Source organism: Ambystoma mexicanum, chromosome 1p, assembly GCF_040938575.1.
Source record: "Ambystoma mexicanum isolate Mex_15411 chromosome 1p, UKY_AmexF1_1, whole genome shotgun sequence".
Taxonomy (NCBI): Eukaryota; Metazoa; Chordata; class Amphibia; order Caudata; family Ambystomatidae; genus Ambystoma; species Ambystoma mexicanum.
In genome coordinates, this window is record NC_090921.1 from 1,475,430,473 (window position 1) to 1,475,444,653 (window position 14,181).

Below are 14,181 nucleotides of genomic sequence, written 5' to 3' on the forward strand. Positions count from 1 at the left end.
TCAGATCACATGTAGTTTTCCTTTAGGTTGTTGTGAGGATAAGGGTTTTATTTGTGAATGAGTTAGGCATTTTTTTTCCAAGGGAAGAAAAAATCCCACTGCAACTGGCCTCCCTCTTATGCTCCAGTCAGAAACAGGACTCTCAGCTGGCCGGTTAGAGAGTGGTGCTAATAACGCCAAGGTCACGGGTTCGATCCCCGTATTGGCCACTTTGTCATTTTGGGAAATATTTCTGCAGAAGCATGAGATTGATGCAGAATTGGCACTCACAGCTTTAGAGTTACTAACACAAGATTGCTGTTTTGTTGGAAGCAGCTGTGCATACATGGTCACGGGTCAGTACTGCTGCGGGACATAACCAATGTTGTTGTGAGGATAAGGGCTGTATTTGTGAATGAGTTAGGCATTTTCTTTCAAGGGAAGAAAACTCCCCCCTGCAACTGGCCTCCCTCCTATGCTCCAGTCAGAAGGCATACTTTTTCTGACTGAGCATGGTGCTAATAACGCCAAGTTAGCGTTTTGATCCCTGTATTGGCCACTTTGTCAATTTGGGAAAAATGTATGCAGAAGCATTAGATTGATGCAGAATTCCCACCCACAGCTTTAGATTTACTATGACAAGTTTACTGTTTTGTTGGAAGCAGCAGTCCATAAATGGTCACAGGTCAGTACTGCTGTGGGAAATGACCAATGAGATGCATTTAACCTTCTTTGTCTCAGTACTACTTAAATGTGACGCAGGCCACACGTCAGTTTGAAGATAATTGTAATATTCATGAATTTCCTTCAGATCACATGGAGTTTTTCTTTAGGTTGTTGTGAGGATAAGGGTTGTATGTGTGAATGAGTTAGGCATTTTTTTTCCAAGGGAAGAAAAAATCCCCCTGCAACTGGCCTCCCTCTTATGCTCCAGTCACTTTATCTGACTGAGCATGGTGCTAATCACGCCAAGTTAGCGAATGTGATCCCAGTATTGGCCACTTTGTCAATTTGGGAAATATTTCTGCAGAAGCATGAGACTGATGCAGAATTCCCACCCACAGCTTTAGATTTACTATGACTAGTTTGCTGTTTTGTTTCAAGCAGCAGTCCATAAATGGTCACGGGTCAGTACTGCTGCGGGACGTCCAATGAGATGCATTTAACCTTCTTTGTCCCAGTTCTACTTAAATGTGATTCAGGCCACAAGTCAGTTTGAAGAAATTTGTAATATTCATGAATTTCCTTCAGATCACATGTAGTTTTCCTTTAGGTTGTTGTGAGGATAAGGGTTTTATTTGTGAATGAGTTAGGCATTTTTTTTCCAAGGGAAGAAAAAATCCCACTGCAACTGGCCTCCCTCTTATGCTCCAGTCAGAAACACGGCTTTCAGCTGGCCGGTGAGCTCAGTTGGTTAGAGCGTGGTGCTAATAACGCCAAGGTCATGGGTTCGATCCCTGTATTGGCCACTTTGTCATTTTGGGAAATATTTCTGCAGAAGCATGAGATTGATGCAGAATTGGCACCCACAGCATTAGAATTACTAACACAAGATTGCTGTTTTGTTGGAAGCAGCTGTGCATACATGGTCACGGGTCAGTACTGCTGTGGGACATAACCAATGTTGTTGTGAGGATAAGGGTTGTATTTGTGAATGAGTTAGGCATTTTCTTTCAAGGGAAGTAAACTCCCCCCTGCAACTGGCCTCCCTCCTATGCTCCAGTCAGAAGGCTTACTTTTTGTGACTGAGCATGATGCTAATCACGCCAAGTTAGCGAATTTGATCCCAGCATTGGCCACTTTGTCAATTTGGGAAATATTTCTGCAGAAGCATGAGATTGATGCAGAATTCCCACCCACAGCTTTATATTTACTATGACTAGTTTGCTGTTTTGTTGGAAGCAGCAGTCCATAAATGGTCACAGGTCAGTACTGCTGTGGGAAATGACCAATGAGATGCATTTAACCTTCTTTGTCCCAGTTCTACTTAAATGTGATGCAGGCTAAAAGTCAGTTTGAAGATAATTGTCATATTCGTGAATTTCCTACAGATCACATGTAGTTTTTCTTTAGGTTGTTGTGAGGATAAGGGTTTTATGTGTGAATGAGTTAGGTATTTTTTTTCCAAGGGAAGAAAAAGTCCCCCTGCAACTGGCCTCCCTCTTATGCTCCAGTCAGAATAATGCCTCTCAGCTGGCCGTTTAGCTCAGTTGGTTAGAGCATGGTGCTAATAACGCCAAGGTCACGGGTTTGATCCCCGTATTGGCCACTTTGTCATTTTGGGAAATATTTCTGCAGAAGGATGAGATTGATGCACAATTGGCACTCACAGCTTTAGAGTTACTAACACAAGATTGCTGTTTTGTTGGAAGCAGCTGTGCATACATAGTCACGGGTCAGTACTGCTGCGGACATAACTAATGTTGTGAGGATAAGGGTTGTATTTGTGAATGAGTTAGGCATTTTCTTTCAAGGGAAGAAAACTCCCCCCTGCAACTGGCCTCCCTCCTATGCTCCAGTCAGAAGGCATACTTTTTCTGACTGAGCATGGTGCTAATCACGCCAAGTTAGCGAATTTGATCCCAGTATTGGCCACTTTGTCAATTTGGGAAATATTTCTGCAGAAGGATGAGATTGATGCAGAATTCCCACCCACAGCTTTAGATTTACTATGACAAGTTTGCTGTTTTGTTGGAAGCAGCAGTCCATAAATGGTCACAGGTCAGTACTGCTGTGGGAAATGACCAATGAGATGCATTTAACCTTCTTTGTCCCAGTTCTACTTAAATGTGATGCAGGCTACAAGTCAGTTTGAAGATAATTGTCATATTCATGAATTTCCTTCAGATCACATGTAGTTTTTCTTTAGGTTGTTGTGAGGATAAGGGTTTTATGTGTGAATGAGTTAGGCATTTTTTTCCAAGGGAAAAAGACCCACAGCTGGCTGGTTAGCTCAGTTGGTTAGAGCGTGGTGCTAATAACGCCAAGGTCACGGGTTCGATCCCCGTATTGGCCACTTTGTCATTTTGGGAAATATTTCTGCAGAAGGATGAGATTGATGCACAATTGGCACTCACAGCTTTAGAGTTACTAACACAAGATTGCTGTTTTGTTGGAAGCAGCTGTGCATACATAGTCACGGATCAGTACTGCTGCGGACATAACTAATGTTGTTGTGAGGATAAGGGTTGTATTTGTGAATGAGTTAGGCATTTTCTTTCAAGGGAAGAAAACTCCCCCCTGCAACTGGCCTCCCTCCTATGCTCCAGTCAGAAGGCATACTTTTTCTGACTGAGCATGGTGCTAATCACGCCAAGTTAGCGAATTTGATCCCAGTATTGGCCACTTTGTCAATTTGGGAAATATTTCTGCAGAAGCATGAGATTGATGCAGAATTCCCACCCACAGCTTTAGATTTACTATGACAAGTTTGCTGTTTTGTTGGAAGCAGCAGTCCATAAATGGTCACAGGTCAGTACTGCTGTGGGAAATGACCAATGAGATGCATTTAACCTTCTTTGTCCCAGTTCTACTTAAATTGTGATGCAGGCTACAAGTCAGTTTGAAGATAATTGTCATATTCATGAATTTCCTTCAGATCACATGTAGTTTTTCTTTAGGTTGTTGTGAGGATAAGGGTTTTATGTGTGAATGACTTAGGCATTTTTTTTCCAAGGGAAGAAAAAATCCCCCTGCAACTGGCCTCCCTCTTATGCTCCAGTCAGAAACAGGACTCTCAGCTGGTCGGTTAGCTCAGTTGGTTAGAGCGTGGTGCTAATAACGCCAAGGTCACGGGTTCGATCCCCATATTGGCCACTTTGTCATTTTGGGAAATATTTCTGCAGAAGCATGAGATTGTTGCAGAATTGGCACTCACAGCTTTAGAGTTACTAACACAAGATTGCTGTTTTGTTGGAAGCAGCTGTGCATACATAGTCACGGGTCAGTACTGCTGCGGACATAACCAATGTTGTTGTGAGGATAAGGGTTGTATTTGTGAATGAGTTAGGCATTTTCTTTCAAGGGAAGAAAACTCCCCCCTGCAACTGGCCTCCCTCCCTTGCTCCAGTCAGAAGGCATACTTTTTCTGACTGAGCATGGTGCTAATCACGCCAAGTTAGCGAATTTGATCCCAGTATTGGCCACTTTGTCAATTTGGGAAATATTTCTGCAGAAGCATGAGATTGATGCAGAACTCCCACCCACAGCTTTAGATTTACTATGACTAGTTTGCTATTTTGTTGGAAGCAGCAGTCCATAAATGGTCACAGGTCAGTACTGCTGTGGGAAATGACCAATGAGATGCATTTAGCCTTCTTTGTCCCAGTTCTACTTAAATGTGATGCAGGCTACAAGTCAGTTTGAAGATAATTGTCATATTCATGAATTTCCTTCAGATCACATGTAGTTTTTCTTTAGGTTGTTGTGAGGATAAGGGTTTTATGTGTGAATGAGTTAGGCATTTTTTTTCCAATGGAAGAAAAAATCCCCCTGCAACTGGCCTCCCTCTTATGCTCCAGTCAGAAACAGGACTCTCAGCTGGCCGGTTAGAGAGTGGTGCTAATAACGCCAAGGTCACGGGTTCGATCCCCGTATTGGCCACTTTGTCATTTTGGGAAATATTTCTGCAGAAGCATGAGATTGATGCAGAATTGGCACTCACAGCTTTAGAGTTACTAACACAAGATTGCTGTTTTGTTGGAAGCAGCTGTGCATACATGGTCACGGGTCAGTACTGCTGCGGGACATAACCAATGTTGTTGTGAGGATAAGGGCTGTATTTGTGAATGAGTTAGGCATTTTCTTTCAAGGGAAGAAAACTCCCCCCTGCAACTGGCCTCCCTCCTATGCTCCAGTCAGAAGGCATACTTTTTCTGACTGAGCATGGTGCTAATAACGCCAAGTTAGCGTTTTGATCCCTGTATTGGCCACTTTGTCAATTTGGGAAAAATGTATGCAGAAGCATTAGATTGATGCAGAATTCCCACCCACAGCTTTAGATTTACTATGACAAGTTTACTGTTTTGTTGGAAGCAGCAGTCCATAAATGGTCACAGGTCAGTACTGCTGTGGGAAATGACCAATGAGATGCATTTAACCTTCTTTGTCTTAGTACTACTTAAATGTGACGCAGGCCACACGTCAGTTTGAAGATAATTGTAATATTCATGAATTTCCTTCAGATCACATGGAGTTTTTCTTTAGGTTGTTGTGAGGATAAGGGTTGTATGTGTGAATGAGTTAGGCATTTTTTTTCCAAGGGAAGAAAAAATCCCCCTGCAACTGGCCTCCCTCTTATGCTCCAGTCACTTTATCTGACTGAGCATGGTGCTAATCACGCCAAGTTAGCGAATGTGATCCCAGTATTGGCCACTTTGTCAATTTGGGAAATATTTCTGCAGAAGCATGAGACTGATGCAGAATTCCCACCCACAGCTTTAGATTTACTATGACTAGTTTGCTGTTTTGTTTCAAGCAGCAGTCCATAAATGGTCACGGGTCAGTACTGCTGCGGGACGTCCAATGAGATGCATTTAACCTTCTTTGTCCCAGTTCTACTTAAATGTGATTCAGGCCACAAGTCAGTTTGAAGAAATTTGTAATATTCATGAATTTCCTTCAGATCACATGTAGTTTTCCTTTAGGTTGTTGTGAGGATAAGGGTTTTATTTGTGAATGAGTTAGGCATTTTTTTTCCAAGGGAAGAAAAAATCCCACTGCAACTGGCCTCCCTCTTATGCTCCAGTCAGAAACACGGCTTTCAGCTGGCCGGTGAGCTCAGTTGGTTAGAGCGTGGTGCTAATAACGCCAAGGTCATGGGTTCGATCCCTGTATTGGCCACTTTGTCATTTTGGGAAATATTTCTGCAGAAGCATGAGATTGATGCAGAATTCCCACCCACAGCTTTAGATTTACTATGACAAGTTTGCTGTTTTGTTGGAAGCAGCAGTCCATAAATGGTCACAGGTCAGTACTGCTGTGGGAAATGACCAATGAGATGCATTTAACCTTCTTTGTCCCAGTTCTACTTAAATTGTGATGCAGGCTACAAGTCAGTTTGAAGATAATTGTCATATTCATGAATTTCCTTCAGATCACATGTAGTTTTTCTTTAGGTTGTTGTGAGGATAAGGGTTTTATGTGTGAATGACTTAGGCATTTTTTTTCCAAGGGAAGAAAAAATCCCCCTGCAACTGGCCTCCCTCTTATGCTCCAGTCAGAAACAGGACTCTCAGCTGGTCGGTTAGCTCAGTTGGTTAGAGCGTGGTGCTAATAACGCCAAGGTCACGGGTTCGATCCCCATATTGGCCACTTTGTCATTTTGGGAAATATTTCTGCAGAAGCATGAGATTGTTGCAGAATTGGCACTCACAGCTTTAGAGTTACTAACACAAGATTGCTGTTTTGTTGGAAGCAGCTGTGCATACATAGTCACGGGTCAGTACTGCTGCGGACATAACCAATGTTGTTGTGAGGATAAGGGTTGTATTTGTGAATGAGTTAGGCATTTTCTTTCAAGGGAAGAAAACTCCCCCCTGCAACTGGCCTCCCTCCCTTGCTCCAGTCAGAAGGCATACTTTTTCTGACTGAGCATGGTGCTAATCACGCCAAGTTAGCGAATTTGATCCCAGTATTGGCCACTTTGTCAATTTGGGAAATATTTCTGCAGAAGCATGAGATTGATGCAGAACTCCCACCCACAGCTTTAGATTTACTATGACTAGTTTGCTATTTTGTTGGAAGCAGCAGTCCATAAATGGTCACAGGTCAGTACTGCTGTGGGAAATGACCAATGAGATGCATTTAGCCTTCTTTGTCCCAGTTCTACTTAAATGTGATGCAGGCTACAAGTCAGTTTGAAGATAATTGTCATATTCATGAATTTCCTTCAGATCACATGTAGTTTTTCTTTAGGTTGTTGTGAGGATAAGGGTTTTATGTGTGAATGAGTTAGGCATTTTTTTTCCAATGGAAGAAAAAATCCCCCTGCAACTGGCCTCCCTCTTATGCTCCAGTCAGAAACAGGACTCTCAGCTGGCCGGTTAGAGAGTGGTGCTAATAACGCCAAGGTCACGGGTTCGATCCCCGTATTGGCCACTTTGTCATTTTGGGAAATATTTCTGCAGAAGCATGAGATTGATGCAGAATTGGCACTCACAGCTTTAGAGTTACTAACACAAGATTGCTGTTTTGTTGGAAGCAGCTGTGCATACATGGTCACGGGTCAGTACTGCTGCGGGACATAACCAATGTTGTTGTGAGGATAAGGGCTGTATTTGTGAATGAGTTAGGCATTTTCTTTCAAGGGAAGAAAACTCCCCCCTGCAACTGGCCTCCCTCCTATGCTCCAGTCAGAAGGCATACTTTTTCTGACTGAGCATGGTGCTAATAACGCCAAGTTAGCGTTTTGATCCCTGTATTGGCCACTTTGTCAATTTGGGAAAAATGTATGCAGAAGCATTAGATTGATGCAGAATTCCCACCCACAGCTTTAGATTTACTATGACAAGTTTACTGTTTTGTTGGAAGCAGCAGTCCATAAATGGTCACAGGTCAGTACTGCTGTGGGAAATGACCAATGAGATGCATTTAACCTTCTTTGTCTTAGTACTACTTAAATGTGACGCAGGCCACACGTCAGTTTGAAGATAATTGTAATATTCATGAATTTCCTTCAGATCACATGGAGTTTTTCTTTAGGTTGTTGTGAGGATAAGGGTTGTATGTGTGAATGAGTTAGGCATTTTTTTTCCAAGGGAAGAAAAAATCCCCCTGCAACTGGCCTCCCTCTTATGCTCCAGTCACTTTATCTGACTGAGCATGGTGCTAATCACGCCAAGTTAGCGAATGTGATCCCAGTATTGGCCACTTTGTCAATTTGGGAAATATTTCTGCAGAAGCATGAGACTGATGCAGAATTCCCACCCACAGCTTTAGATTTACTATGACTAGTTTGCTGTTTTGTTTCAAGCAGCAGTCCATAAATGGTCACGGGTCAGTACTGCTGCGGGACGTCCAATGAGATGCATTTAACCTTCTTTGTCCCAGTTCTACTTAAATGTGATTCAGGCCACAAGTCAGTTTGAAGAAATTTGTAATATTCATGAATTTCCTTCAGATCACATGTAGTTTTCCTTTAGGTTGTTGTGAGGATAAGGGTTTTATTTGTGAATGAGTTAGGCATTTTTTTTCCAAGGGAAGAAAAAATCCCACTGCAACTGGCCTCCCTCTTATGCTCCAGTCAGAAACACGGCTTTCAGCTGGCCGGTGAGCTCAGTTGGTTAGAGCGTGGTGCTAATAACGCCAAGGTCATGGGTTCGATCCCTGTATTGGCCACTTTGTCATTTTGGGAAATATTTCTGCAGAAGCATGAGATTGATGCAGAATTGGCACCCACAGCATTAGAATTACTAACACAAGATTGCTGTTTTGTTGGAAGCAGCTGTGCATACATGGTCACGGGTCAGTACTGCTGTGGGACATAACCAATGTTGTTGTGAGGATAAGGGTTGTATTTGTGAATGAGTTAGGCATTTTCTTTCAAGGGAAGTAAACTCCCCCCTGCAACTGGCCTCCCTCCTATGCTCCAGTCAGAAGGCTTACTTTTTGTGACTGAGCATGATGCTAATCACGCCAAGTTAGCGAATTTGATCCCAGCATTGGCCACTTTGTCAATTTGGGAAATATTTCTGCAGAAGCATGAGATTGATGCAGAATTCCCACCCACAGCTTTATATTTACTATGACTAGTTTGCTGTTTTGTTGGAAGCAGCAGTCCATAAATGGTCACAGGTCAGTACTGCTGTGGGAAATGACCAATGAGATGCATTTAACCTTCTTTGTCCCAGTTCTACTTAAATGTGATGCAGGCTAAAAGTCAGTTTGAAGATAATTGTCATATTCGTGAATTTCCTACAGATCACATGTAGTTTTTCTTTAGGTTGTTGTGAGGATAAGGGTTTTATGTGTGAATGAGTTAGGTATTTTTTTTCCAAGGGAAGAAAAAGTCCCCCTGCAACTGGCCTCCCTCTTATGCTCCAGTCAGAATAATGCCTCTCAGCTGGCCGTTTAGCTCAGTTGGTTAGAGCATGGTGCTAATAACGCCAAGGTCACGGGTTTGATCCCCGTATTGGCCACTTTGTCATTTTGGGAAATATTTCTGCAGAAGGATGAGATTGATGCACAATTGGCACTCACAGCTTTAGAGTTACTAACACAAGATTGCTGTTTTGTTGGAAGCAGCTGTGCATACATAGTCACGGGTCAGTACTGCTGCGGACATAACTAATGTTGTGAGGATAAGGGTTGTATTTGTGAATGAGTTAGGCATTTTCTTTCAAGGGAAGAAAACTCCCCCCTGCAACTGGCCTCCCTCCTATGCTCCAGTCAGAAGGCATACTTTTTCTGACTGAGCATGGTGCTAATCACGCCAAGTTAGCGAATTTGATCCCAGTATTGGCCACTTTGTCAATTTGGGAAATATTTCTGCAGAAGGATGAGATTGATGCAGAATTCCCACCCACAGCTTTAGATTTACTATGACAAGTTTGCTGTTTTGTTGGAAGCAGCAGTCCATAAATGGTCACAGGTCAGTACTGCTGTGGGAAATGACCAATGAGATGCATTTAACCTTCTTTGTCCCAGTTCTACTTAAATGTGATGCAGGCTACAAGTCAGTTTGAAGATAATTGTCATATTCATGAATTTCCTTCAGATCACATGTAGTTTTTCTTTAGGTTGTTGTGAGGATAAGGGTTTTATGTGTGAATGAGTTAGGCATTTTTTTCCAAGGGAAAAAGACCCTCAGCTGGCTGGTTAGCTCAGTTGGTTAGAGCGTGGTGCTAATAACGCCAAGGTCACGGGTTCGATCCCCGTATTGGCCACTTTGTCATTTTGGGAAATATTTCTGCAGAAGGATGAGATTGATGCACAATTGGCACTCACAGCTTTAGAGTTACTAACACAAGATTGCTGTTTTGTTGGAAGCAGCTGTGCATACATAGTCACGGATCAGTACTGCTGCGGACATAACTAATGTTGTTGTGAGGATAAGGGTTGTATTTGTGAATGAGTTAGGCATTTTCTTTCAAGGGAAGAAAACTCCCCCCTGCAACTGGCCTCCCTCCTATGCTCCAGTCAGAAGGCATACTTTTTCTGACTGAGCATGGTGCTAATCACGCCAAGTTAGCGAATTTGATCCCAGTATTGGCCACTTTGTCAATTTGGGAAATATTTCTGCAGAAGCATGAGATTGATGCAGAATTCCCACCCACAGCTTTAGATTTACTATGACAAGTTTGCTGTTTTGTTGGAAGCAGCAGTCCATAAATGGTCACAGGTCAGTACTGCTGTGGGAAATGACCAATGAGATGCATTTAACCTTCTTTGTCCCAGTTCTACTTAAATTGTGATGCAGGCTACAAGTCAGTTTGAAGATAATTGTCATATTCATGAATTTCCTTCAGATCACATGTAGTTTTTCTTTAGGTTGTTGTGAGGATAAGGGTTTTATGTGTGAATGACTTAGGCATTTTTTTTCCAAGGGAAGAAGAAATCCCCCTGCAACTGGCCTCCCTCTTATGCTCCAGTCAGAAACAGGACTCTCAGCTGGTCGGTTAGCTCAGTTGGTTAGAGCGTGGTGCTAATAACGCCAAGGTCACGGGTTCGATCCCCATATTGGCCACTTTGTCATTTTGGGAAATATTTCTGCAGAAGCATGAGATTGTTGCAGAATTGGCACTCACAGCTTTAGAGTTACTAACACAAGATTGCTGTTTTGTTGGAAGCAGCTGTGCATACATAGTCACGGGTCAGTACTGCTGCGGACATAACCAATGTTGTTGTGAGGATAAGGGTTGTATTTGTGAATGAGTTAGGCATTTTCTTTCAAGGGAAGAAAACTCCCCCCTGCAACTGGCCTCCCTCCCTTGCTCCAGTCAGAAGGCATACTTTTTCTGACTGAGCATGGTGCTAATCACGCCAAGTTAGCGAATTTGATCCCAGTATTGGCCACTTTGTCAATTTGGGAAATATTTCTGCAGAAGCATGAGATTGATGCAGAACTCCCACCCACAGCTTTAGATTTACTATGACTAGTTTGCTATTTTGTTGGAAGCAGCAGTCCATAAATGGTCACAGGTCAGTACTGCTGTGGGAAATGACCAATGAGATGCATTTAGCCTTCTTTGTCCCAGTTCTACTTAAATGTGATGCAGGCTACAAGTCAGTTTGAAGATAATTGTCATATTCATGAATTTCCTTCAGATCACATGTAGTTTTTCTTTAGGTTGTTGTGAGGATAAGGGTTTTATGTGTGAATGAGTTAGGCATTTTTTTTCCAATGGAAGAAAAAATCCCCCTGCAACTGGCCTCCCTCTTATGCTCCAGTCAGAAACAGGACTCTCAGCTGGCCGGTTAGAGAGTGGTGCTAATAACGCCAAGGTCACGGGTCCGATCCCCGTATTGGCCACTTTGTCATTTTGGGAAATATTTCTGCAGAAGCATGAGATTGATGCAGAATTGGCACTCACAGCTTTAGAGTTACTAACACAAGATTGCTGTTTTGTTGGAAGCAGCTGTGCATACATGGTCACGGGTCAGTACTGCTGCGGGACATAACCAATGTTGTTGTGAGGATAAGGGCTGTATTTGTGAATGAGTTAGGCATTTTCTTTCAAGGGAAGAAAACTCCCCCCTGCAACTGGCCTCCCTCTTATGCTCCAGTCAGAATAATGCCTCTCAGCTGGCCGTTTAGCTCAGTTGGTTAGAGCATGGTGCTAATAACGCCAAGGTCACGGGTTTGATCCCCGTATTGGCCACTTTGTCATTTTGGGAAATATTTCTGCAGAAGGATGAGATTGATGCACAATTGGCACTCACAGCTTTAGAGTTACTAACACAAGATTGCTGTTTTGTTGGAAGCAGCTGTGCATACATAGTCACGGGTCAGTACTGCTGCGGACATAACTAATGTTGTGAGGATAAGGGTTGTATTTGTGAATGAGTTAGGCATTTTCTTTCAAGGGAAGAAAACTCCCCCCTGCAACTGGCCTCCCTCCTATGCTCCAGTCAGAAGGCATACTTTTTCTGACTGAGCATGGTGCTAATCACGCCAAGTTAGCGAATTTGATCCCAGTATTGGCCACTTTGTCAATTTGGGAAATATTTCTGCAGAAGGATGAGATTGATGCAGAATTCCCACCCACAGCTTTAGATTTACTATGACAAGTTTGCTGTTTTGTTGGAAGCAGCAGTCCATAAATGGTCACAGGTCAGTACTGCTGTGGGAAATGACCAATGAGATGCATTTAACCTTCTTTGTCCCAGTTCTACTTAAATGTGATGCAGGCTACAAGTCAGTTTGAAGATAATTGTCATATTCATGAATTTCCTTCAGATCACATGTAGTTTTTCTTTAGGTTGTTGTGAGGATAAGGGTTTTATGTGTGAATGAGTTAGGCATTTTTTTCCAAGGGAAAAAGACCCTCAGCTGGCTGGTTAGCTCAGTTGGTTAGAGCGTGGTGCTAATAACGCCAAGGTCACGGGTTCGATCCCCGTATTGGCCACTTTGTCATTTTGGGAAATATTTCTGCAGAAGGATGAGATTGATGCACAATTGGCACTCACAGCTTTAGAGTTACTAACACAAGATTGCTGTTTTGTTGGAAGCAGCTGTGCATACATAGTCACGGATCAGTACTGCTGCGGACATAACTAATGTTGTTGTGAGGATAAGGGTTGTATTTGTGAATGAGTTAGGCATTTTCTTTCAAGGGAAGAAAACTCCCCCCTGCAACTGGCCTCCCTCCTATGCTCCAGTCAGAAGGCATACTTTTTCTGACTGAGCATGGTGCTAATCACGCCAAGTTAGCGAATTTGATCCCAGTATTGGCCACTTTGTCAATTTGGGAAATATTTCTGCAGAAGCATGAGATTGATGCAGAATTCCCACCCACAGCTTTAGATTTACTATGACAAGTTTGCTGTTTTGTTGGAAGCAGCAGTCCATAAATGGTCACAGGTCAGTACTGCTGTGGGAAATGACCAATGAGATGCATTTAACCTTCTTTGTCCCAGTTCTACTTAAATTGTGATGCAGGCTACAAGTCAGTTTGAAGATAATTGTCATATTCATGAATTTCCTTCAGATCACATGTAGTTTTTCTTTAGGTTGTTGTGAGGATAAGGGTTTTATGTGTGAATGACTTAGGCATTTTTTTTCCAAGGGAAGAAAAAATCCCCCTGCAACTGGCCTCCCTCTTATGCTCCAGTCAGAAACAGGACTCTCAGCTGGTCGGTTAGCTCAGTTGGTTAGAGCGTGGTGCTAATAACGCCAAGGTCACGGGTTCGATCCCCATATTGGCCACTTTGTCATTTTGGGAAATATTTCTGCAGAAGCATGAGATTGTTGCAGAATTGGCACTCACAGCTTTAGAGTTACTAACACAAGATTGCTGTTTTGTTGGAAGCAGCTGTGCATACATAGTCACGGATCAGTACTGCTGCGGACATAACTAATGTTGTTGTGAGGATAAGGGTTGTATTTGTGAATGAGTTAGGCATTTTCTTTCAAGGGAAGAAAACTCCCCCCTGCAACTGGCCTCCCTCCCTTGCTCCAGTCAGAAGGCATACTTTTTCTGACTGAGCATGGTGCTAATCACGCCAAGTTAGCGAATTTGATCCCAGTATTGGCCACTTTGTCAATTTGGGAAATATTTCTGCAGAAGCATGAGATTGATGCAGAACTCCCACCCACAGCTTTAGATTTACTATGACTAGTTTGCTATTTTGTTGGAAGCAGCAGTCCATAAATGGTCACAGGTCAGTACTGCTGTGGGAAATGACCAATGAGATGCATTTAGCCTTCTTTGTCCCAGTTCTACTTAAATGTGATGCAGGCTACAAGTCAGTTTGAAGATAATTGTCATATTCATGAATTTCCTTCAGATCACATGTAGTTTTTCTTTAGGTTGTTGTGAGGATAAGGGTTTTATGTGTGAATGAGTTAGGCATTTTTTTTCCAATGGAAGAAAAAATCCCCCTGCAACTGGCCTCCCTCTTATGCTCCAGTCAGAAACAGGACTCTCAGCTGGCCGGTTAGAGAGTGGTGCTAATAACGCCAAGGTCACGGGTTCGATCCCCGTATTGGCCACTTTGTCATTTTGGGAAATATTTCTGCAGAAGCATGAGATTGATGCAGAA

General features: G+C 42.8%; 10 non-coding genes across 10 annotated transcripts; all 10 read left to right on the forward strand.

The window, feature by feature from the left end:
- The first annotated feature begins 2,174 nt into the window (after positions 1 to 2,174).
- TRNAI-AAU (transfer RNA isoleucine (anticodon AAU)) lies at positions 2,175 to 2,248 on the forward strand. Its single transcript has one exon. It is a non-coding gene; the product is annotated as a tRNA-Ile (tRNA).
- A 673-nt stretch (positions 2,249 to 2,921) lies between these two features.
- TRNAI-AAU (transfer RNA isoleucine (anticodon AAU)) lies at positions 2,922 to 2,995 on the forward strand. Its single transcript has one exon. It is a non-coding gene; the product is annotated as a tRNA-Ile (tRNA).
- A 726-nt stretch (positions 2,996 to 3,721) lies between these two features.
- Positions 3,722 to 3,795, forward strand: TRNAI-AAU (transfer RNA isoleucine (anticodon AAU)). Its single transcript has one exon. It is a non-coding gene; the product is annotated as a tRNA-Ile (tRNA).
- A 2,422-nt stretch (positions 3,796 to 6,217) lies between these two features.
- TRNAI-AAU (transfer RNA isoleucine (anticodon AAU)) lies at positions 6,218 to 6,291 on the forward strand. Its single transcript has one exon. It is a non-coding gene; the product is annotated as a tRNA-Ile (tRNA).
- Positions 6,292 to 9,042: 2,751 nt separating this feature from the next.
- TRNAI-AAU (transfer RNA isoleucine (anticodon AAU)) lies at positions 9,043 to 9,116 on the forward strand. Its single transcript has one exon. It is a non-coding gene; the product is annotated as a tRNA-Ile (tRNA).
- A 673-nt stretch (positions 9,117 to 9,789) lies between these two features.
- On the forward strand, positions 9,790 to 9,863 carry TRNAI-AAU (transfer RNA isoleucine (anticodon AAU)). Its single transcript has one exon. It is a non-coding gene; the product is annotated as a tRNA-Ile (tRNA).
- A 726-nt stretch (positions 9,864 to 10,589) lies between these two features.
- On the forward strand, positions 10,590 to 10,663 carry TRNAI-AAU (transfer RNA isoleucine (anticodon AAU)). The gene has a single exon. It is a non-coding gene; the product is annotated as a tRNA-Ile (tRNA).
- A 1,061-nt stretch (positions 10,664 to 11,724) lies between these two features.
- On the forward strand, positions 11,725 to 11,798 carry TRNAI-AAU (transfer RNA isoleucine (anticodon AAU)). The gene has a single exon. It is a non-coding gene; the product is annotated as a tRNA-Ile (tRNA).
- Positions 11,799 to 12,471: 673 nt separating this feature from the next.
- TRNAI-AAU (transfer RNA isoleucine (anticodon AAU)) lies at positions 12,472 to 12,545 on the forward strand. Its single transcript has one exon. It is a non-coding gene; the product is annotated as a tRNA-Ile (tRNA).
- Positions 12,546 to 13,271: 726 nt separating this feature from the next.
- Positions 13,272 to 13,345, forward strand: TRNAI-AAU (transfer RNA isoleucine (anticodon AAU)). Its single transcript has one exon. It is a non-coding gene; the product is annotated as a tRNA-Ile (tRNA).
- Positions 13,346 to 14,181: the final 836 nt, after the last annotated feature.